We start from the raw sequence: 25,359 nt of genomic DNA on the forward strand, positions 1-25,359 counted from the left end.
AGTATAATATACTCCCCTCAATTTTTCTACCCCTAAAAAAGAAACTCACCTTAAAACATTTACATTTAAGCCAATTGCCTCAATTGCTCAGAATGTACTCAAGGATCTGGATATTTATGTGCAATTTCCATGAACACATAGTATGAAAAGAATATTTCTTGAATATATTCCATTCAACTCAAAATTACTTTAGAAATAGATATATCTTTTATGTTCCAGTGATCATAATTATTGTTTTTTTAATTTTTTTAATGTTTATTTATTTTGAGAGAGAGAGAGAGCACGAGCAGGGGAGGAGCAGAGAGAGTGGGAGACACAGAATCTGAAACAGGCTCCAGGCTCTGAGCTGTCAGCACAGAGCCCATCAAGTTGCTCAAACTCACAAACCATGAGATCACGACCTGAGCCGAAGCTAGATGCTCAACCGACAGAGCCCCCCAGGCTCTCCCATAATTATTCTTAAAATATTGTGGCTAGAGTCCCATAATTCCATTCACCAAAACCGATTACATGTTTTGGGGCACTTTAGTGACTCAGTTGGTTAAGCATCTAACTCGGTTTTGGCACTGGCTGTGATCTCACTGTTCATGAGTTCGAGCCCCACATCGGGTTCACACTGGCAGTGTGGAACCCTCTTGGGATTCTCTCTCTCTCCCTCTATCTCTCTGTCCCTCCCCTGATTGTGCTCTCTCTCTGTCTCAAAATAATTAACATTTATTAAAAATGATTAAATCTTTCTGCAATTGTGTTAGCAAATTCCTTATTGCAGAAACAGCTATATTCTCATGGTTCTTTTCATTCTTATCTTTTGCTCTGTATAATTATTATATAGCCTTGTACTTAATTGCTGGTGGAAAATCTTGAGTTCAAGTAGTAAATTGCTCTCTTGTTTATTGAACTAAACTTCTATGGGGCCTACTGATTGTCCAAAGAGCCCATTATTTCTCTCAATGTTTGTCACCTGGGAATTCAATACAATTCAATATATGTGTTTAGATTAGAATATTTAAACACTGTAGTAGAAAAATCATTGGACACACATATAAGGGAAAGAAGCATGATTATTGTACCTATAAAGTTTAAACTACAAGAGTGGTAAATGAACCAATTGCTTATAAATATAAAACAAGTTAGAAATGCGAATTATTACAATGGATCTTATTGTCTTAAAATGTGAAAATATGCTCTAAATTTACCCATCTCCCCGTAATAGTCATACAAATCAAATATCCATGAATTTAAATAATTCTTTAAAACATTGTGTTTATTATATATCATTTTAATCCATCCCTTCTCTTCCATTGCCTTTTAATATAGTTTAACCTTCACAAAGTATCCACCAATGTGATATTCGAATTTTGTAAGTTTCAATTATATCTTATCTCTGCTTTTCAAGATGAAGTGTAAAATTTGCAGTGTACTCATATATGAAAGGCAGTCAGTTATTTTGTTTCTAGTTTTGTATTTATTATTACAAATATAAAGGGATTCTGTGTCCAAATATAAAGATACTATAGTCACAAAGTGTACAATTTAGTGATTACTGTACACAGGAAAATTTATAGAATTTTAATATTGTAAAAATTAATGTTTTACATTTAAAAAATCTTTCAGAAAAAAGGCCAAAGTCCATCTTAGGTATTATTTAATTTCTTAGAAAATAGAAAAACAAGTAAAAATAAATAAATACATAAAAGAAAATATAGAGAAGTGGGATATATCAGTATATATATATTCAGAGGAATTTTTTTTCTTTGGCTATAGACATTGAAAAATGACTTGAAGGCTGGTTAAGAAACAATTTTGCCAATATGCTAGGTGAAAAAAAAGTGATATTTTAGAAAGAAAATTTTTCTTGTGAATAATAATTATCACAGGAACATTCTAGAAAATTTGAAACAAACAGGTAAGCATAGTGAAAAACAGTAGTATCACTCATTTTTCCACATCTATAAATAGCATTATTAAAATTTTGGCCAATATTTTCCATACTATGTGTAGATATGTATGTGTGTGTATTACAGATTGTGGCCATTCTGTACAAGTTTAGTATATTGTTTTTTATTTTATGTAATGAAAATTTTTATCCTATAAGGATATTTTTCAAAAACCTGAAATTGAAATTTGGCTAATAGTCTTCTTTATGAACATATTTCAGTTTATGTAACTATTTTCCTACCATTTAGCATTAGTCTTTTTCCTCACTTATTGCTCCTGTAAATAGTAGCATGATTAACATTCCTGTACATAAACATGAGTATCACAGATTATTTCCTGAGCATGAATATGTGTGTGAGCATGAATATATGTGATTTATGGGCCAAGAGTACATCTTTTGGATCATTATGTATACTGCCAAACAACTCTCTAGGAAGGTTTTCCCAGATTATACAGCCACCAGCCCAAAAGCAGTGGGGCCATATCGCTATACTGTACCTTGAATAAGATGATTATTTTCATTTCTGCAAAACTGATAACCAAAAATAAAATTACTTTCTTATTTATACAGCTATATAAACACTGTAAAAATAATCCATTTCTGAGGCTAACAAGATGTTAAATTGTAAAACATGGTAAATATGTCTTTAATGATCCTATCATCTCTCTTTCTGCTATCTTTCCTCTACATTCAGATTTCCATCTCCCATTCCCATCAGAATAAATCAAGTTATCTCATTATACTTGTCTTTTCACTAATTTGGAACAAAGGTAAACTTCTTATCATCAATGCGGGAGAGACCATTTGGTATGAGGCCTCTCTGATGTATGCCCAAATTACAATATCTGAGTTATCATTCTTTTGCTTAAGGCTAAAGTCTACCTTGTATATTTCTACATGGAAGGGTGAGTACTTACTAATATCTAATTCTAAGATTATTGTGTTACATTATTCAACCATCAGCATAATCCTTGAAGTGAGTAATATTTTCTATATATCATATAGATCAGGAAAGCAAGGCACAGTGAGGTAAAGGAATTTTCTCAAGGTTACATAATTCTTAACAAATTCTTAAGATATTAGAGAAGATATGGTCTAACCCATTCATCTGTTTGTCCTTATATATTACAGTTCTCTTCTTAGTTCTAAATCCAAACATTTATGTTTTCTTTAGTCTTCTCAGTACTCAGTGTTCTCTTTTATCTTCGCCATTTGCATTTGAAATTACCAATGAATGCATAGTTCCTGAAATCCATTCACTAAACTCTTCATTCTACAGATTTTATTTTAAAGGTTATTGTTTTTTTGGGGGAAAATTCCTTGACTTTCCTCAATCTAGGTTAAATAATGTGTGGTCTTATAGTGTACTTGCACAGCCCCTACTAAAGCACCTACCACAATGGGTCACAGATGTTGTGTTGAATGTCCTAGCTCTCCTTCAAAATTGAGACACTTATTCCTCTAGCTGCTTCAAAATATTGATAGCTTATGGCTCTAAGCTGAGTCTTTCCAGTATTATCCAAGAGAGAAAGAGCCCATACCTTAAGACCACACTCCGTTTCTGGAAGTATTTCACATCCAGTGACTGGTAAATGCAAGTTTATAAAGGCACAGGGTCCTTGTCTCAAGACAATACAACTTTCAAGGTTGCTTCAGCTCTAGAGTGCTCAGAGGGACTGTCTGAGATCTTTTTGACACTTTATCTCATTTCTTTGCCCAAACTTACTGCCTTCCCCCTCATCTTGAGAAAATCCACCCCCCACCAAAAATCTGGCATGCATATTAACAGCACAGTGTCTTGAATGGCATAGTTTAAATCCTTAATATTTTAATTGATTGCTTTTTTTCTACCTCAATAAACTGTAAAACCCAAGAAAACAAGACATGATTCTATTCCTCTTCACTCTTTCTGGAATACATAGAGCAATGCCTGGTTCCAATAATACAAACTGAATAAATAAATGCATGAATTAAAAAAAAAGATAGGATTCAAACTTATGCTTGTTGGACTCAAAATCTGAGCTCTTTCCACTATGGAGGAAACTCTGCCATCGAGAAGAAACCACACACAAAATGGAGGGAAAGTATACATTTCTGTCAAGATTATTCAGCCTCATGTTGTCTTAATCCAAACTATTCAAGACAAGAAAATAAGCCTTTCGAAAACAGAATATGTCATTGTTTAAGCAAAACCAAACTGTGTGACCATAAAAGATATAATTTCCTACATAATTAAGCTGACCAGTCAAATAATGTAGCATAGAAAATCTATTGTTCATTAATTATTGCTTTAATTAAACCAAAGGACTCAATTCTGCCTTCTGGTATATTAGACTATAAAAATGTTTTTTTTCTTTCTTCTAACCTCAACTTTTCTATAAACTTGAACTGATGAGAATATATGCTTATTGTGAATCTATAAAACACTAAGCATAGTAAATATCATAATTTCACACCTATAATACATTTTCCTAATCTGCAAATAGACTTTGAAATAACTCATTACTGGTTAGGATTAATAATAGAGAAGTATACTTTACAAAAATCATCTTCATTATGACCCCAAACTAGAGTAACTACAATAAAAGATTTATAAACTGGTCACTTTTCAAGTGTTTATATTTATGGGGATACAAATTAAATTGTCAACTCCAGGCAAACTAATTTTGAAATACAAATTTCACTAAGATTATATAATTCAAGATTTCTGTGTATAACACTTGCAAATATGCATACATGTTAATACTTACAAGCATTTATGTACATTTTAACTAACAGAAAAGTCCACTTTATATAATCAGGAATGAAATAAAACCATCTTAGAAAGCTAAGCCCAACAAGTTTAAAATCATCTTCCTAAGGAAAACAGTGAGTGTTGTAGTATATAGTACTTAAGAAATAATCGTGGTTGCCATAGTTCTTAAGAAGGTTTTTGTTGGGGCGCCTGGGTGGCTCAGTCGGTTAAGCATCCAACTTCAGCTCAGGTCATGATCTTGCGGTCTGTGAGTTCAAACCCCGCATTGGGCTCTGTGCTGACAGCTCAGAGCCTGGAGCCTGTTTCGGATTCTGTGTGTCCCTCTCTCTCTGACCCTCCCCCATTCATGCTTTGTCTCTCTCTGTCTCAAAAATAAATAAATGTTAAAAAAAAATTTAAAAAGAAGGTTTTTGTCAATGGAATGAAGAAGAGTGTAAAGCAATTTTCGTTACTTCACAATGCATTCTTACTGAATTTCATGATTGAATATGAATTAGAGTTACCATAGATAATTTAAATGAAATGTTAATTATTAATAGGAAAGTTAAATGTTACTTTATTATGAATATGATCTGTATAATATGACCTGGCTACATTTAGGAATGAAGGTAATTCACATTAATATCAGCCTGAATTGAACACAGGAGCAAGTGTCAATTTTGGCCTTTAGTTCCTATAAATGTTGACCAAATAATGCATTAAGGTATAGTTATATAACCAAAAGTTCAGAAATGAGTAAAGAAGACAGGAAATGATATACATATTGAATTATTCAACTATTAGAATCTGATTATTCATAATTTATAATAAGAAAGTATTTTATTGTATATTGTAGTAATAGCCAGAAACAAGTTGACAATAACAAAGATCATCTGCATTGCCAATAATTTTCAGGTTCACCACTCTTTAACCAAAATGATTCATAAATTAATTTAATTCCACATGTAAGTCAGTCACACTGCCAAGACTACCAGAGAATATTTAAATATTTCCTTTTCCTTGGAAAGTGCTGATGAAATAGTATGCATTGGTAAACATATTACCAAGTTGAATGTGGCTTAAACTTTTGAACCTAAAGACAATAAAGAGAAATTCACCAAAAAACATTTGCAAATGACTGAACTAAGAAGCTGCCCACATCATTTGAAGCTCAGATAAAAGAGCAAATAAGGAGTCAGGAAAAGAAATCAGAGTAAAAATGGTATTTCATGATTTCAACACTTAGTTTCTCAAAATTATTTTAAATTAATACACTACAGGTTTCAAAAACAGCAAACTGTGTCAACATTTATATTCCCTATAAGAATTTCATTCTTATATCTGGCACTGGATTCTCAGAGTAAGGTATGCAAGAACTACCATTCTAGAAAGTAAACTTTAGATTATGGGCCAAAAAGACAAAGACCAAGTGACTAAAGTTCAATTTACCTCTGTGCTTCCTAATTTCTAAGAATACAACTGGCATGAGCAGAATTGGGATATTCAAAAAAATAATTAATTGTAAGTCAAGAATCTCTGGATGAAGTACAGAGGAACTTTTGTTTATGCATGAATTCACTAATTACATTTTCATTTATATACATTTAATGAAGATATCTGGGTGTATTTCATGTTCACATTTTACCAGTGCCTCCAGTCTAGAAGAAAATTTTAAAGAAACGATAAAAGCTGGAACTCATGCCAGGTGGAGCTGGGGAAGATGGTAGAGTATGTGAGGACCCTGAGCTCAACCTGTCTCACATTTACAACTAGTTATCATCCATATCCAAGTAAATAAATATGAGAGTGATCTGAAGAGTGGAAGAACAAACTCTACAACTAAATACAGAGAAGATGAATCTGAAAGTTTTGGATGGTCAGAATGTCAGAGGTAGGCTTCCTGCAAAAGGGAAAAAGCTGTGCATGTAGAAAGTGCAGAAAAATGAACCCTTTCACCAGACAGCATGCCCAGGGAAGACTAATTCCCATAAAATTTGTCTTTGAAAACCAGAGTGGCTAAATTCTGTGAGTTCCTATAACTGGTGGGACATGGAGCCTAGAGCTTTAAAAGTAAGGTGACTCTAATCTCTTGTTTTTTCTCCCCCTCCACCACAGACTTCTGTTAAGTTTCTCAGGATCCACATAAGACAGCAAAAGCATAAGAGACTCTTAAAGACTGAGAACAAACTGTGGGTTGATGGGGGGTGGGAGGGAAGGGAGGGTGGGTGATGGGTATTGAGGAGGGCACCTTTGGGATGAGCACTGTGTGTTGTATGGAAACCAATTTGACAAAAAATTTCATATTAAAAAATAAATAAAAATAAGGTGACTCAGCACTGGGCAAAGCAAGAGGGTGAGTGAAAGCTGGATTGCCACCCTTAAAGAGACAGTAGCCTGGGGCGCCTGGGTGGCGCAGTCGGTTAAGCGTCCGACTTCAGCCAGGTCACGATCTCGCGGTCCGTGAGTTCGAGCCCCGCGTCAGGCTCTGGGCCGATGGCTCGGAGCCTGGAGCCTGTTTCCGATTCTGTGTCTCCCTCTCTCTCTGCCCCTCCCCCGTTCATGCTCTGTCTCTCTCTGTCCCAAAAATAAATAAAAAATGTTGAAAAAAAAAAAATTTAAAAAAAAAAAAAAAAAAAAAAAAGAGACAGTAGCCTGCATGGAGAGGCTACATAAAAAACAGTAGTTTACACAATACTGGTGACAAACAGGAGACAGATCTGTTCATGCTGATTTTGGAACATGTTGGGGAATTATCCAAAAATAAGGGAGCTGGCACATGCCATTTTCCTCCCCTGTCCCTTAACATAAAAACAGGGCCAACTGTGGAAGGCAGGGCTACACAGACACTTCTTAACCTTCTAGCAGTGTCCCACACCCATGAGTTCTCCTAAGGACTCCCCATACCAAGCCTGCTAGCCTTGAACCTGTGTTCAGGGCAAATTTTGTTAAAGCAATGGGTGCAACCCACACAGCCACCAAGTGCACTGCAACCTTGCTGCACCAAATCTCAAGGCTGTGCCCAGCCCAGTCATGCATCCCAAGCTACCATCCTCCACCAGATCTGACCACACCCAGAATCACCACAAATTACACCCAACCTCATGCCCCAACCACACAGGTGCACAGCCCCCCACCACCACAGCACTTTCAGGGATTAAGCATAGGACTAGTGTCTCAGTGCAAATTTTGCTAACACCTACACTTCACTCCCAAGTTCCCCAGCAGCCACACCTCCTCAGAGCTGACCTGCCTGAGTCCTACTAATGCCACAGAGAGCAAGCACAGCCTATAATGGGCATAAAGTCAGTTAAGACTAGTTAGCTAAAAAGAAAAGTGATTCAGACACAACAGTAGGGCATAAGCAACACACGTAGGATACTTTCTTCAAGTGCCAGGTTCTGATGAACAGGGGATAATGTACTGCAGAGCACCAAGGAGTCCTCCTTTATAAAATCACTATGATGAAAAGCAAAACACATAGCTGACTTGCTTGCAACACAGAAACAGATAGAGAGGGGCAGACAAAATGAGGAGGCAGAAACATTTATCCCAAATGAAAAAAACAAAAACAAAAACAAGACAAGGCCATGGCCAGAGATGTAAGCAAAACAGGTATGACTAACATCCTGATGGAAAATTTAAAGCAATGCTCATAAGGATCTCATTGGACTCGAGAAAACAGTGGAAGATATGAGTGAGACACTTAAAACAGAGATACAGAATTTTAAACAGGACTCTTTTAGGGGAAAGAAGAGACCAAAAGTGACAGTATAAAAGTAGGAAGCACAAGAGCAGAGAAAATGAATCAGTCAAATAAATCACAAAATGAAAGGATAGAAAATATAACAATATATACTTAAAACCTAGGGAGGAAAGGACTAAATAATGTGTTCAAACTTAAACAACATTCAACTTAATACAGATTGCTTTGTGCAGAAGAGGTTATATAAAAATCTAACTATATATCAAAAGCCACTAATATGCAAAGAATAAAGAGAAAGGAATCTTAATATATCACTAAAGAAAATAATAAAACCAAGAAAGAGAGAAAAAAGAGAAAGTACCAGAGAAAAATCTTCAGAAACAATCACAAAATTAGTAATAAAATGGCAACAAATACATATATATCAATACTTTGAATGTAAATGGTCCAAATGCTTGATTCAAAGGACATAGGGGACAGAATATATTTTAAAAAAAGCCATCTATATGCTGCCTACAAGAGACTCATTACAGATATAAAGGCAGAATGAAAGTGAGACAATGGAGAAACATGTCATGATATGACATTCATATCATGCAAATGAATGTCAACAGAAACCTAGAGTATCAATACTTAAATTGAACAAAATAGACTATTTCAAACACTGTAACAAGAAATGAAGAAAGGACACTATATAATTATAAAGGGGACAATTCAACAAGAAGATCAATCAATTGTGAATATTTATGCCAACATGAGAGCATTCATATACATAAAACAGTTATTAACAAACATAAGAGAACAAATAGAAAATTATACAATAATAGTAGAAGACGTTAGCATTCCTTTTACATCATGTAATCAGAAAATCTACAAGAAAACAATGGCTTTGAATGACACAATGGACTAAATAGATTTAACAGACATATTCAGAACATTCCATTCTAAGACAGCAGAATACACATTCTTTTCAAGTAAACATGGATAATTTTCCAGGATAGATTACATATTAGGCCACAAAACAAACCCCAACAAATTCAAGAAGATCAAAGTCTTGCCATGCATCTTTTCTGATCACAACACTACAAAACTAGAAGTTAATCACAAAAAAAATCTGGAAAGTCCACAAATACATGGAAGTTAAATGACATGCTTATAAATAATGAATGGAACAGCCAGGAAATAAAATAAGAAATAAAAACTTACATGGAAAGAAATGAGAATGAAAACACAATGATATAAAACCTTTGGGATGCAGTGAAAGCAGTTCTAGGAAAGAAGTTTATAGTAATACAGGACTACCTCAAGAAGCAAGAAAAATCTCAAATAAACAACCTAACCCTTAAAAATAAAGGAACTAGAAAAAGACCAACAAACAATGCAAATGAACAGAAAGCATGAAATAACAAAGATTAAAAAAAAAACTTAAATTACATAGAAACTAAAATAAAAGCCAATAGAACAATTAATGAAACCAGGATCTGCTTCTTTGAAAATACCAATAAAAGGGAAAAATGTTTATGGAGATTTATCAAGAAAACGTGAGAAAAGACTTAAATGAAGTCACAAATTAGAAATGAAAAATAACAAACAACAAAACAAAAATGCAAATAATTATAAGAGAATATTATGAAAAACTATATGCCAACAAATTGGACAATCTGAGAGAAATGGATAAATTCCTAGAAACATATAAACTGCCAATACTGAGACAGAAAGAAAAAGAAAATTTGAACAGACTGATGACCAGAACAGAAACTGAATCAATAATCAAAAAACTCCCAACAAACAAAAATCCAGGACCAAATTGCTTTACAGGAAAATTCAACCAAACATTTAAGAAGAGTTAATGCCTATTCTTCTTAAAGTATAAAAAAATAGAAAAGGAACTGGGGCGCCTGGGTAGCTCAGTCGGTTAATCGTCCGACTTCGGCTCAGGACATGATCTCGCAGTTCGTGAGTTCAAGCCCCGCGTCGGCCTCTGTGTTGATGGCTCAGAGCCTAGAGCCTGTTTCGGATTCTGTGTCTCCCTCTCTCTCTGACCCTCCCCCATTCATGCTCTGTCTCTCTCTGTCTCAAAAATAAATAAAGGTTAAAAAAAATTAACAAAAAATAGAAAAGGAAGGAAAAATTCAAAATTCATTTTATACAGTCAGCATTACCCTGACACCAAAATGAGATGAAGAAACCACAAAAAAAAGAGAACTACAGTCCAATATATCTGATGAATATGGAAACAAAAATCATCAACAAAATAGGAAATAACCACAATCACCAATATATTAAGAAAAAGTATTCACCATGATCAAGAGGGATTTATTCCTGGTTTGCAAGAGTGATTCAATTTTTAAGAAAAAAGTCATCATGATACATCAAAATAATAAGATAAATGGTAAGGATCATAGGATCACTTCAATAGATGCAGAAAAAGAACATGACAAAATACAACATCGATTCATGATAAAAAACCTTCAACAAAGTAGGTTTAGAGGGAATATACCTAAACATAACAAACACCATATATTAAGAACACTCAGCCATCATTATCTTTAATGGGGAAAAACTTAAGCTTTTCCTTCGCTTTCAGGAAGAAGGCAAAGATGTCCACTCTCACCACTATTATTCCACATATTACTGGAAGTCCTAGCAACAGCAATCAGACAACAAAGAGATGTAAAGCATACAAATTAGTAAGGAGGAAGTAAAACTTTCATTATTTGCAGAGGACATGGTATTATTTGCAGAGGACAAACACAACCTGAAGGAATTCATCACCACTAAACCAGCCCTACAAGAGATCCTAAGGGGGATCTTGTGAGACAAATACCAGAGACATTGCTATAAGCATGAAACCTATGGACATCACAATGACTCTAAACCCATATCTTTCTATAATAACACAGAATTTAAATGGACTAAATCTTCCAACCAAAAGACATAGGGTATCATAATGGATATAAAAAAAAAAAAAGACCCATCTATTTGCTGTCTACAAGAGACTCATTTTAGACCTGAGGACACCTTCAGATTGAAAGTCGGGGGATGGAGAACTATCTATCATGCTACTGGAAGTCAAAAGAAAGCTGGAGAAGCCATACTTATATAAGACAAACTACACTTTAAAGACTGGAAAAAGAGATGAAGAAGGGCATTATATAATAATTACAGGGTCTATCTATCAGGAGGAGCTAACAATTATTAATGTCTATGCGCTGAATATGGGAGCCCCCAAACATATAAAACAATTAATCTCAATCATAAGCAACCTTATTGATAAGAATGTGGTAATTGCAGGGGACTTTAATACACCATTTACAACAATGTATACATCATCTAGACACAGGATCAATAAAGAAACGAGGGCCTTGAATAATACATTGGATCAGATGGACTTGACAGATATTTTTAGAGCTCTGCATCCCAAAGCAACAGAATACACTTTCTTCTGGAGTGCACATGGAACATTCTCCAAGATAGATCACATACTGGGTCACAAAACAGCCCTTCACAAGTATACAAGAATTGAGATCATACCATGCATACTTTCAGACCACAATGATATGAAGCATGAAATCAACCACAAGAAATTCTGGAAAACCTCCCAAAGCATGGAGGTTAAAGCACAACCTACTAAAGAATGAATGGGACAACCAGGAAATTAGAGAAGAAATTAAGAAATATATGGAAACAAATGAAAATGAAAATACAACAATCCAAACGTTTTGGGATGCAGTAAAGGAAGTCCTGAGAGAAAAACACATTGCAATCCAGGCCTACCTCAAGAAACAAGAAAATTCCCAAATACAAAATCTAACAGCACACCTAAAGGAAATAGAAGCAGAACTGCAAAGACACACCAAACCCAACAGAAGAAGAGAATAATAAATATTGAGCAGAAATAAACAATAGAGAATCTAAAAAAAACTGTTCATCAGATCAATGAAACCAAGAGATCTTATTTGAAAAAAAATAAACAAAGTTTGCAATCCTCCTCCCAGGCTTCTCAAAAAGAAAAGGGAGATGACACAAATAGATAAAATCATGAGTGAAAATGGAATTATTACAACCAATCCCTCAGAAATATAAGCAATTATCAGGGAATACCATGAAAAATTTTATGCCAACAAACTGGACAACCTGGAAGAAATGGCCAAACCCTAAGCACCCACACACTTCCAAAACTCAAACAGGAAGACATAGAAAACTTGAACAGACCCATAAACAGGGAAGAAATTGAATCAGTTATCAAAAATCTCCCAAAAAATAAGAGTCCAGGACCAGATGGCTTCCCAGGGGAGTTCTACCAGAAATTTAAAGCAGACATAATGTCTATCCTTCTCAAGCTGTTCCAAAAAATAGAAAGGGAAGAAAAACTTCCACACTCATTCTATGAAGCCAGCATTACTTTGATTCCTAAACCAGACAAAGACCCAGTAAAAAAAAAGAGAACTACAGGCCAATAACCCTGATGAATATGGATACAAAAATTCTCAATAAGATACTAGCAAATCGAATTCAACAGAATATGAAAAGAATTATTCACCATAATCAAGTGGGATTCATTCCTGGGATGCAGGGATGGTTCAACATTCGCAAATCAATCAATGTGATACATCACATTAAGAAAAGAAAAGAAGCTTTTTATCTTCATAAGGTCCCAGTAATTCATTTTTGCTTTTAATTCCCTTGCCTTTGGGGATGTGTCGAGTAAGAGATTGCTACGGCTGAGGTCAGAGAGGTCTTTTCCTGCTTTCTCCTCTACGGTTTTGATGGTTTCCTGTCTCACATTCAGGTCCTTTATCCATTTTGAGTTTATTTTTGTGAATGGTGTGAGAAAGTGGTCTAGTTTCAACCTTCTGCATGTTGCTGTCCAGTTCTCCCAGCACCATTTGTGAAAGAGACTGTCTTTGTTCCATTGGGTGTTCTTTCCTGCTTTGTCAAAGATGAGTTGGCCATACATTTGTGGGTCTAGTTCTGGGGTTTCGATTCTATTCCATTGGTCTATGTGTCTATTTTTGTGCCAATACCATGCTGTCTTGATGATGACAGCTTTGTAGTAGAGGCTAAAGTCTGGGATTGGGATGCCTCCTACTTTGGTCTTCTTTTTCAAAATTACTTTGGCTATTTGGGGCCTTTGGTGGTTCCATATGAATTTTAGGATTGCTTGTTCTAGTTTTGAGAAGAATGCTAGTGCAATTTTGATTGGGATTGCATTGAATGTGTAGATAGCTTTGGGTAGTATTGACATTTTGACAATATTTATTCTTCCAATCCATGAGCAGGGAATGTCTTTCCATTTCTTTATATCTTCTTCAATTACCTTCATAAGCTTTCTATAGTTTTCAGCATACAGATCTTTTACATCTTTGGTTAGATTTATTCCTAGGTATTTTATGCTTCTTGATGCAATTGTGAACGGGATTAGTTTCTTTATTTGTCTTTCTGTTGCTTCATTGTTAGTGTATAAGAATGCAACTGATTTCTGTACATTGATTTTGTATCCTGCAACTTTGCTGAATTCATGTATCAGTTCTAGCAGACTTTTGGTGGAGTCTATCGGATTTTCCATGTATAATATCATGTCACCTGCAAAAAGCGAAAGCTTGACTTCATCTTTACCAATTTTGATGCCTTTGATTTCCTTTTGTTGTCTGATTGCTGATGCTAGAACTTCCAGCACTATGTTTATAGCAGCACTCTCAACAATAGCCAAATTATGGAAAGAGCCTAAATGTCCATCAACTGATGAATGGATAAAGAAATTGTGGTTTATATACACAATGGAATACTACGTGGCAATGAGAAAGAATGAAATATGTCCCTTTGTAGCAATGTGGATGGAACTGGAGAGTGTGATGCTAAGTGAAATAAGCCATACAGAGAAAGACAGATACCATATGGTTTCACTCTTATGTGGATCCTGAGAAACTTAACAGAAACCCATGGGGGAGGGGAAGGAAAAAAAAAAGAGGTTAGAGTGGGAGAGAGCCAAAGCATAAGAGACTTAAAAACTGAGAACAAACTGAGGCTTGATGGGTGGTGGGAGGGAGGGGTGGGTGGGTGATGGGTATTGAGGAGGGCACCTTTTGGGATGAGCACTGGGTGTTGTATGGAAACCAATTTGACAATAAATTTCATATGTTAAAAAAAAGAAATCTAAAAAAAAAAGAAAAGAAAAGATAGAATTATATGATCCTGTCAATCGATGCAGATAAAGCATTTGACAAAATTCAGCATCATTTCTTAAACAAAACCCTCGAGAAAGTCAGGATAGAAGGAACATACTTAAACATCATAAAAGCCGTTTATGAAAAGCCCACAGCTAATATCATCCTCAATGGGGAAAAACTGAGAGCTTTCTCCCTGATATCAGCAACACGACAGGAATGTGCACTCTCACCGCTGTTTAACATAGTGTTGGAAGTTCTAGCATCAGCAATCAGACAACAAAAGGAAACCAAAGGCATCAAAATTGGCAAAGATGAAGTTCAGCTTTCACTTTTTGCGGATGACATGATATTATACATGGAAAATCCTTAGACTCCACCAAAAGTCTGCTAGAACTGATACACGAATACAGCAAAGTCGCAGGATACAAAATCAGTGTACAGAAATCACTTTCATTCTTATACACTAATAATGAAGCAACAGAAATACACATGAAGAAACTGATCCCACTCACAATTGCACGAAGAATCATAAAATACCTAGGAATAAACCTAACCAAATATGTAAAAGATATATATGCTGAAAACTATTGAAAGCTTATGAAGGAAATTGAAGGAGACATAAAGAAATGGGAAAACATTCCATGCTCATGGATTGGAAGAATAAATATTGTTAATATGTCAATCCTACCCAAAGCTATCTACACATTCAATGCAATCCCAATCAAAAATGTATCAGCAGTCTTCTCGAAGCTAGAACAAGCCATCCTAAAATTTGTATGGAACCACAAAAGGCCCCGAATAGCCAAAGTAATTTTGAAAAAGAAGACCAAAGCAGGAGGCATCCCAATCCCAGACTTTAGCCTCTACTACAAAGCTGTAATCATCAAGACAGCATGGTATTGGCACAAAAACAGACACACAGACCAATGGAATAGAGTAGAGACTCCAGAATTGGACCCAAAAACGTATGGCCAACTCATCTTTGACAAAGCAGGAAAGAACACCCAATGGAAAACGACAGCCTCTTTAAGAAATGGTGCTGGGAGAACTGGACAGCAACATGCAGAAGGTTGAAACTAGACCACTTTCTCACACCATTCACAAAAATAAACTCAAAATGGATAAAGGACCTGAATGTGAGACAGGAAACCATCAAAACTCTAGAGGAGAAAGCAGGAAAAAACCTCTCTGACCTCAGCCACAGGAATTTCTTAATCCACACATTCACAAAGGCAAGGGAATTAAAAGCAAAAATGAACTATTGGGACTTCATGAAGATAAAAAGCTTCTGCACTGTAAAACAAAACTAAAAGTGAACAGAGGGAATCAGAAAAGATATTTGCAAATGACATATCGGACAAAGGGGTAGTATCCAAAATCTATAAAGAGCTCACCAAACTCCACACCTGAAAAACCAATAATCCAGGGAAGAAATGGGAAGAATACATGAATAGAAGCTTCTCTAAAGACATCCAGATGGCCAGCAGGCACATGAAAAGGTGCTCAACATCACTCTTCATCAGGGAAATACAAATCAAAACTACACTCAGATATCACCTCACGCGGTCAGATTGGCTAAAATGAACAAATCAGGAGACAACAGATTCTGGAGAGGATGTAGAGAAACAGGAACCCTCCTGCACTGTTGGTGCGAATGCAAACTGGTGCAGCCACCCTGGAAAACAGTGTGGAGGTTCCTCAAAAAATTAAAAACAGACGTACCCTATGACTCAGCAATAACACTGCTAGGAATTTACCCAAGGGATTTAGGAGTGCTGATACATAGGGACACTTGTACCCCAATGTTTATAGCAGCACTCTCAAGAATAGCCAAATTATGGAAAGAGCCTAAATGTCCATCAACTGATGAATGGATAAAGAAATTGTGGTTTATATACACAATGGAGTACTACGTGGCAATGAGAAAGAATGAAATACGGCCTTTGTAGCAGCAAGGATGGAACTGGAGAGTGTTATGCTAAGTGAAATAAGTCATACAGAGAAAGACAAATACCATATGTTTTTACTCTTATGGGGATCCTGAGAAAGTTAACAGTAGTCCATGGGAGAGGGGAAGAAAATAAAAGAAGTTAGAAAGGGAGAGAGCCAAAGCATAAGAGACTCTTCAAAACTGAGAACAAACTGAGGGTTGATGGGGGTGGGTGATGGGTATTGAGAAGGCACCTTTTGGGATGAGCACTGGGTGTTGTATGGAAACCAACTGACAATAAATTTCATATTAAAAAAAAAAAGATACCACCTCACATCTTCCAGAATGGATAAAATCAAAACCACAAGAAACAAGAGGTGTTGGTGCCAATGTGGAGAAAAAGAAAAACTCATGAACTGTTGATGGGATTGTAAACTGGGGAAGCCACTGTGGAAAAAAAAGTAAGGTTTCTCAAAAAAAAATTAAAAAAAGAACTATCCTAAGATTCAGCAATCACACTACTGGGTATTTACCCAAATAATACTAAAATACTAATTCAAAGGGATGCATGCACTCCTATGTTTATAGCAGCATTGTCATCATAGCCATATTATGGAAACAGCCCAAGTGTCCATGAATAGATAAAAGGATAAAGAAGAATTGGAATATGTATACAATGGAATATTACTCAGTCATAAGAAAACAATGAAAGCTTGCCATTTGGAAGACATAGATGGAGCTAGTATTATGCTAAGGAAGTAAGTCAGAGAAAGACAAATACAATTTTACTCATAAACAAATGAGTGAAAGAAAACAAATGAGCAAAGGGGAAAAATACAGGAGAGAGAGCCAAATCCACAGACTCTTAATTATAGATAACAAACTGATAGTTATCAGAGGAGAAGTGGGTGGAGGAATATGTTAAATACGTGATGGGGATTAAGGAGTGCACTTGTGATGTGCCGTGGTTAGTGTAGGGACATTTGAATTATTATATTGCACACCTGAAACTAATATAACACTGTGTGAATTATGTTGAATTAAAATACTTTAAAAATTGTCCCCTCCAAAAAAGCAAAAACAAACAAAAAAAATAACTCATGCCATTACTGAGAGAAGTAGGAAGCAAACATAAACAAAATCTCTAGCTTTAAAGAAAAATTAAATGCTTACTTATTTTGAGAGAGAGAGAGAGAGAGAGAGAGAGAGAGAGAGAGAGAGAGAATGAGCATGGGAGGGGCAGAGAGACAGAGACCTCTCTCATGACCTGAGCTGAAGTTGGACGCTCAAGCAACTATGCCACCCAGGCACCTCAAAATCTCTAGCTTTTATACAATGCTTCTAAACTTATGTGGACCCTAAACTTACTGTTGCAGAGAAAACACAGTCCCTAATTCATTGATTTAAATGGAGTTTGTCATACACACTATAAGATATTTTAAAACCCATTAACAATTCTACAGTGACTATAAGAATCTTGTGTTTTTTAAATACCTTATGCAAAAGGTCTCTAACATAAGAGGCCTCACACAATTATAAATAAAGCTGTATTGTCAAGTCATTTGCAAAAGACTCTAATTAAAGTTGGAATTTAGAATTGAAAAAGAAAGAAAAAGAAAGAAAGGAAGGAAGGAAGGAAGGAAGGAAGGAAGGAAGGAAGGAAGGAAGGAAGGAAGGAAGGAAGGAAGGAAAGGAGGAAGGAAGGAGGGAAGGGAGGAGGGAAGGGAGGAGGAAGGAGAGAAGGAAGGAAAGAAGGAAGGAAATAAACTATAAAACTGGCTTCAAAGTATCTAACAAGTTTTAAAAACTTCTTGTGGGGTTATTTAGCACATGCAAATAGTTATCAAGTATTCACTAATGGCAACTTGATTTGTGTATTTGGTTAAATTCTAATTAGATTAAAGCCTGAGTACCCCTTTTTATAGTCTACACCAATCATTCTCCAAATTTTTGTCTTGGAACCGTTTTAACACTCTTAAAGTTACTGAGGACCTCAAAGTGCTTTGGTTTATATAGCATATACATATTGATATACACAGTATTAGAAATTAAAACTCATAATTTTCACAAAAGGATATTAATTCAGTTCATTTAAAATAATGAAACCATCAACCAATATATAAGGAACTTGTTTTTTTTTATTTGAGTATAGTTGACAAACAATATTAAATTAGTTTTAGATGTACAACTTAGTGATTTGACAAGTTTACACATTATGCTATGTTCGCTACACATACCAATTACCATCTTTCTCGTTACATCATTATTACAGTATCATTGCCTATATTCCTTATGCTCTGCTTTTTATTCCCATGACTTATTCATCCATAATGGGAGGCCTGTATCTCCCTTTTCCTTCACATATTTTTCCCATTTCCCACCCTCTCCCCTCTGGCAAGCATCAGTTTCTTCTCTGTATTTACAGTTTTGATTCTGCCTTCTGTTTGTTTATTCATTTCTTAGATTCCATTTATCATTGGAATCATATTATATTTGTATTTCTCTGTCTTATTTCACTTAGCATAATGCTCTATAGGCCCATCCATGTGGTCACAAATGGCAAAACTTTATTTTCTATGTCTGAGTAATATTCCATTGTGTAAATGTTCTGCACCTTCTTTATCCATTCATTTACTTATGGATACTTGGGTTGCTTCCATAATTTGATTAAGGTAAATAATGCTTTATTTAACATATTTAACAGTATGTTCAAGGCAATCTAAAGTTTTTATACCATGCTCCTCAAAACTCTTTTAGCCTCTGCTCATTACCCAATTCCACAGCCATTTTTACATTTTTAATGTATTTGTTAGAGCAACACTATACTTCCAGTATCAAAATCTGTATTTCTTAAGATTCAACAAGAAAGGCAGAGCAAGTAAAATATTTGTATCTATCTATATCTGTATATCCATCTATCTATCTATCTATCTATCTATATATTAAGAGATTTACACAATGAATTAAGTATTATGTGGGCTGGCTAAGATACCATATTCCATAGAATAAAACATGAGAAAAGAAATATCACAGGCAAGCTAGAACCCATGGGCACAGTCCAAAGCTATTTTTACACAGCAAAAATTTTATCTCTTTTGCAGAGGGGGATTCTCAGCCTTGATTTTAAGTACCTTTAAATGATTGATTTGAGCTACCCATAATATTCAAGTTTAATCTTCCTTAGTTAAAGTCAACTGGTTAACTGCTTTACCTACATCTGCAAAATACTTTTACAGCAACATTAACATTAATTTGATTGGGTACTGGGAAAATGTAGCCTAACCTAGTTGAGACATTAAAAAAGCCATCAAGAAAAGTATTAAAAAATAATTGTAGCTGTCTTCCCATTTAATTCAACAATGTAATCTCTGTAAAAAGTCAAATGAGAGAGAGAGAGAGAGCGAGAGAGCGAGAGAGCACAAGTGGGGGGAGGGGCAGACCCATTGGCAGCTGTGGGAGAAGTGAATGTCTGTGTGCTCTCCTGTAAATGCTAATTCTTCCTCTGGATATGCACTCTCCAGTTCAGGCTGATTCTGGTGTCAGATTGATGGCATGCAAGTGCACAACTAGATTGGCTAGCCCTCAGCATGAGCACAGTGGTGGGGACTTCTGGCTGGTCTAGATTAGTTATTGTACTTGTGTATCTGCAGAGTACAGTTTTGGGGCTCTGGTGGTGGGGTTCAATCCGCATTTGAAGAAATTAATTCTAAAAAATTTAAAAAAAGAGGGGCGCCGGGGTGTCTCAGTTGGTTGAGCAACGGACTTTGGCTCAGGTTATGATCTCACAGTTTGTGAGTTTAAGACCCTCATCGGGCTCTGTGCTGACAGCTTGGAGCCTGGAACCTGCTTCGGATTCCGTGTCTCCCCCTCTCTCTGCCCCTTGCTGCTCATGTTCTGTCTCTCTGTCTCTCTCTGTCTCTCTCTCTCAATAATAAATAAACGTTAAAAATTTAAAAATAAGTAAATAAAAAATAAAAAAAGAGTTTCATTTCCATGGCTCATTCTGTCTTTGGATAATCTGAGTAATTAGTGTAATTTGTGATGTGGACACAAAGTCACCTATAGTTGTATTGACTAATATAACTTGTTATTTTTTTATTTATAGTTCCAAAAGCTGCTTTAAAATAATAGACATTGGAGAACATAACATTCTTTTTTTTCTTAATTTAAATTTTAGTTAGCTAACATACAATGCAATATTGGTTTAAAGAGTAGATTTCAGTGATTCATCACTTACATACAACACCCAGTGCTCATCACAAGTGCCCTCCTTAGCACCGTCATCCATTTAGCATGTGTCCCACCTACCTCCCTCTGTCAACCCATAGTTTGTTCTCTACCATTAAGAGTCTCTTGTGGTTTATTTCCCTCTCTTCTATTATCCCCCTGTCCCATTTGTTAATCTGTTTTCTTTCTTAAATTTTACATATGAGTGAAATCCTATCATATTTGTTTGTCATTGATTTATTTAGTTTAACACAATACATTCTAGCTCCATCCACATCATTGCAAATGGCAAGATTTCCTTCTTTTTGATGGCTGAGTAATATTCCATTGTATATTTATACAACATTCTGTTTTCCATTGATTTTAAAAAATATTCTCCTGTTTTTTCAATGATAACATGTATACTTTATAATTATCCAAACACTTTGGCCTCTAACCTTCTTGTCCATATATTCATCATCTGGCAAATTCTCGAAAGAACTTGGCATAACAAAATACTTTTCAGTGCTTTTCCATATATGGAGATGTTCAAGGCTGCCTGAATACTCTATTGATCACTTGGGGTAAATGTGTTATGTCTATAAAACTAATGGTAAATGACTTTCACTGGGATATAAATAGGCAGCAATAACTTATTACTAGCTGGAAATAATTTTCTAACCCAAGATTAAAAGGCCTTGTGCATACTGATAACAATGAATTAAATCTTTTCAGTATTTGTCATAAATAATAATTTACTTAATATAGATAAAGAAAGGGGCGCCTGGGTGTCTCAGTCAGTTAAGCGTCCGACTTCAGCTCAGGTCACGATCTCGCGGTCCCTGAGTTCGAGCCCCGCGTCGGGTTCTGGGCTGATGGCTCAGAGCCTGGAGCCTGCTTCCCATTCTGTGTCTCCCTCTCTCTCTGTCCCTCCCCCATTCATATTCTGTCTCTCTCTGTCTCAAAAATAAATAAACGTTAAAAAAAATTAAAAAAATATAGAGAGAAAGAAAAACATGCATTCTATGTTTTTTGCTCCAGTATAAGATCTTGGGGAAATTTTCAGTTGAGTTAGTGATCAATATTTTGTTCCTAATTTAAATGTACTGAAAAGCAATCAAAACAAAAGATTATTTTTTTCAAATTTAAAACTGCCAAAGTCTATACTTGTCTTTCTGGTTTCATGCAATAATATTTGTCTTATAGCACAGTAATTTACAAGGTGGTTAGAGTTCAGCCACTTAAGCCAAATTATTATGTATTTTAAATCTGGAAAATCTGGAATGATGTGTTGGTTTAAACCTTTTCAAATATTGAAAAAAACACGATTCCTGACAAAAGAAATGTGTATAGATGAATTACCAACTTTTCAAGGTGGAAATTTATAATAAGACTACTGTATTCATAAAGCTATTAATATGCTAAAAGTATTAAAATGTTTTCTGTATAGAATAATATTACATTACATAATGTCAATGTGCAGATACCCTGGCGTTAGAAGATATGACTTCGAATTATGGCTATGTCTACTTGCAGGTTGTTTATGTGACCACAGGAAAATTTTTGAAAGTCTTTGTACCTTAGTTTCATCATGCAAAAAATGGGGATAGTACCTTCCTCATAGGATTACTGTGAAAATTATATAAATTAATCAAAGCAAAATTCTTAGAAGAATGCCTGACACATAACAAATCCCAATAACTATATATATACATATATATATATATATATGATTATTAGTAGTATTGTTATTACTATTTTTATTAAAGCAAAAATTACTTTTATTTAGGTAAAAATGATTCTGTCTAATAAAATATCAATGAAACAAATAAAACATACATTTCAAAATAAAAAAGAAAGATAAAAATGGAAATTTTATTTGATTTTATTTTAGTTTTAGTTTTCTACTTCTTTATTAAAATACTCAAAATGCCAGGGTACCTGGGTGATTCAGTGGGGTGAGTCAGACTCTTGATTTCAGCTTAGGTTATGATCTTGTGGTTTGATTTGTGAGATAGAGCCTCACATGGAGCTCTGTGCTGACAGTAAAGAGACTACTTGAGATTTTCTCCCTCTTCCTCTGCCCCTCCCCCACTTATGCGTGAGTACACATGCACTCTTTCTTGCTCTCTCTCAAAAAAATACTCAAAATGGCTTACTTCTAACTTTCCAATTCCAAGTTATAAGATAGCCAGAATGTGTGACTGTTGATAATAACCATTAAAATTAATAGGAACACTTTTATTTTTATCTATGAGTAAAATTGAACCTATAAGACATTTCTAAATTAGAAAATGTCAAATCTCTGAGGAACACTTGGTGTTAATAAGTATGTTTCATGGAAACAGTCTATTAATTTTATTCCATCCAAATCCTCTATGGGATATTCTCAGCACTGGCTGTCTGTTGTCTACACTGTATAATAAAACATATTTCTTCTAACAGAAACAACATGACTTCTTCGTAGTGTGCCCTTCCAAACTAAACTAATAAATTGCACTTTTACCAAGTACTCGTTTGTTTTTATGATATCCCTAATACCTTTTGTAGAAGTGGCTTATAGTATAGCTAATGAAACATAAACCTTAAGGAGCTTTGTTTCCTTGGGTCTTTTACAAAACCTAGGAGACAACCTAGAAAGTTTGTGTTTATAATTTTGGATTATTTTCCTTAAAAAGACACAACCTGAATTGTATAAACTTCAAAGCCTACAAATCCTGGGTTTCTTCCTGTCATGGAGTAAATTATTGTTTATTAGATTCTATTCTTAACACTATGAAAATTAGTGAACATATGAAAGGGGTGCTAAAGAAATGTTTTCCTCCCTGATTTACTTTTTTAAAAAATTGAGATATAATTGATATATAACATTTGTATTAGCTTTAGGTGTGCAGTGTAATGATTTAATATATGTATATTTTTCAAAATAATGACCACAATGAATTTAGTTAATATCCATCAACACACATAGTTACATTTTTTTTGTGATGAGAACTTTCAAGATATGTTCTCTTAGGAACTCTCAAATATACAATTTTTTTACTGTCATCACATTAAATCCTCAGAACTTATCTGTCTTAAAAACGGAAGTTTCTATTTTTTGACCACCTTCACCCATATCCCTCTGCCTACCTCTGGCAACCACCAATTTATTCTCTGTGTCCATGAATTTGAAATTTTGTTTTTGTTTTAGATTCTATATTTAAGTGAGATCATACAGCATTTGTCTTTGTCTGACTTATTTCACTTAGCATAGTGGCCTCAAGGTCCATTTATGTTGTGGCAAATGGCAAGATTTATTTCTTTATTGTGGTTGAATAATATTCCTTCTACATTATGTGTTATACATACCATACATAATATACAACTGAATACATACAATAGAATATATAGTATAAGTAATATATATAATGTATGATATATGTCATATTTTCCCTTTTAAAATTTTTATTTGGTTATATCTGACACATAATGTTACATTAGTCTCAGGTGTAAAACATAGTGATTCAACTACTCTATATGTTATGCTATGCTCACTCGGAATGTAGTCACCATCTGTCACCATACAACACTATTAAACTTACATTGGGCGCCTGGGTGGCTCAGTCACTTGGGCGGCCAACTATAGCTCAGGTCATGATCTTGCGGTCTGTGAATTTTAGCCCCACATCAGGCTCTGTCCTGAACACTCAGAGTCTGGAGCCTACTTCCAATTCTGTGTCTCCCTCTCTCTCTGACCCTTCCCTGCTTGTTCTCAGTCTCTCAATCTCTCTCTCTCTCTCTCAAAAATAATAAACAATAAAAAATATTTTAAAAATTTACATTGACTGTATTTATTCTGTGCCTTTTATTTCCTTGACTTATTCATTTAATAATGGAAGTCTGTATCTTCCACTCTCCTTCACACATTTTTCCTACCCCTACCCAAGGCTTCTCCTGTATGGCAATCATCAGTTTGGTCTCTGTATTTATAGTTCTGATTTTGCTTTGTGTTTGTTTATTCATTTCATTTTTTTAGCTTCCACATATGAGAAAAATCATATAGTATTTGTTTTTCTTAATCTGACTTGTTTTACTTAGCATAATACACTTCAGATCCATGTATGTTGTCACAAATGGCAATATTTCATCCTTTTTTAAGGCTGTGTAATATATATGTATTTATTTATATTTATATGTATATATTGTAATGTGTAATCTATATTTATATGTATATATTGTAATATATGTGCATAATATGTATATATATTATAGTATATATAGTGTAAGTATATATATATATATATACACACACACGCATATATATATATATATATATATATATATATATATATATATAATTTTCTTTATCCACTCATCTGTTGATGGATGAGGTTATTTCCATGTCTTGGTTATTGTAAATAATGTTACAATAAACAAGGTGGTAGAGTTATTTTTTCAATATAGTTGTTTTATTTCCTCTAGCTAAGTACCCAGGAGTAGAGATGCTGAATCATGTAGTAATTCTATTTTCAATATTTTGAGAACCTCCATAGTTTTCCATAGTGGCTATACCAGTTTACATTTCCACCAACAGTAAAAAATGGTTCATTTTTCTCCACATCCTCTCCAATATTTGCTAATTCTTGTTATTTTGATAATAGTCATTCTAACAAATGTGAGGCAGTATCTCATTGT

This window comes from Neofelis nebulosa, chromosome X, assembly GCF_028018385.1.
Source record: "Neofelis nebulosa isolate mNeoNeb1 chromosome X, mNeoNeb1.pri, whole genome shotgun sequence".
Taxonomy (NCBI): Eukaryota; Metazoa; Chordata; class Mammalia; order Carnivora; family Felidae; genus Neofelis; species Neofelis nebulosa.